The following is a 1,585-nucleotide window of genomic DNA, read 5'->3' on the forward strand; positions in this document are numbered from 1 at the left end:
GGAATATGGTACCATTCTTTACATTTTCCAAACTATATATTATACATACATATTTACCACGAATAAGAAGCCAATAATATTAAGAATTCACATAATGAAATTCCGCTTGGCACCTTCTTTTTATCTGTCTGTATATCAATGTCCGCAACTGTATTTATAAAATCATACATAAGCAAACGTCAAATATTTAAAAATGTGAACGTCAAACATATCTCGTTGTGGTAATGGAGACGGTTGTGATTTAGTAACTGGATTGATTAAATCTTAATGGATAAATCTCTCAATGGAGATATAGTATAAGGTCCTTTAATATCTTAAAAATTATCAGGTCTCTAGCAACACAAGATTAATTACTGTCTTTACGTTAATTACGTTCTTTAAATAAATTCTGAGCTAAATACTGAAGTATAGTCATGAATATCACGTTTTATTTTTTACTTAAGTTTAAATACTTACATAGATAATATCTGCACCTATTTCTTTAATGCATTCACCCGAATTTCGGGGGGCTATTACTAGTCTATATATGTATAATTGCTCAGTCATACGACTTAGTTAGGGCGATCTGTTGCAGCTACAGAATTGAGTTGTATATCAAATTAAAGTGCAAGCTCCACAGGTTATTCAAAAATTGTCAGATTTCAAATCGGTAAGTAGATAGGGCGATCTGGTGTAGCTACAGAATTGAGTTGTATATCAAATTAAAGTGCAAGCTCCATAGGTTATCCAAAATTGTCAGATTTAAAATCGGTGAAGTAGGTGCTACAATATAAGCGTTTAAACATTTCCTTGCTTCACTCTCAACGTATCTATATATAATTGCTCAGTCATATGACTTAGTTAGGGCGATCTGGAGTAGCTACAGAATTGAGCTGTATATCAAATTAAAGTACAAGCTACAGTAACGTGGCAGTGACGTGGAGTGCAATGGGGTATAGTCATTGCGCTGGGTATGCAGTTACAGTTGCTTGGCTATACTCAATCCCGACTCTTGCGTCCTCGTTCGCGCACTATGGGCAACGTGAGCAACCCATGTGCGAGATGCGGTAACCAATCCGAGTGGAGCCTTGGGTCACGGCAGAAAGAGAGGGAGCNGATGCGGTAACCTATCCGAGTGGAGCCTTGGGTGACGGCAGAAAGAGAGGGAGCTTCGGTGGGGCCACTCTGACGTATTCGGTTTAAGGGCTTACTGAATTCTGCAGCATCTGTTCACCGGTACGTGCGGCTGCAAGCGGGTGTCTGCTTGGAGCAAGCGGCTCGCTATATAAACGTGTATTTGGTTGCGAAACCACCCCCGTCCCAGCAATGGGTTGTGCGCTGGGCTTGGGACCCGCCACGTAAAAACCACTTCCAGTGAAGAAGCAAGGCAAAGCCTCGGATGAGACGATCACGGCAAACGTTCAAAGGACTACGATTTGAGGGCATGCACCTGGGATGCCCGGACCCTTAATGGGGAAGGTGCCTCTGCCCGGCTGGTTGATGTCCTCGTAAGGACAAAAGCTGACATCACCGCCATCCAAGAAATGCGTTGGACGGGGCAAGGCAAACAATGTCTGGGGCCTTGCGACGTCTACTACAGCTGCCA

Source organism: Rhagoletis zephyria, unplaced genomic scaffold (assembly GCF_001687245.7).
Source record: "Rhagoletis zephyria isolate East Lansing unplaced genomic scaffold, Rhagoletis_zephyria_1.1 Rzeph_scaffold_00030, whole genome shotgun sequence".
Taxonomy (NCBI): domain Eukaryota; kingdom Metazoa; phylum Arthropoda; class Insecta; order Diptera; family Tephritidae; genus Rhagoletis; species Rhagoletis zephyria.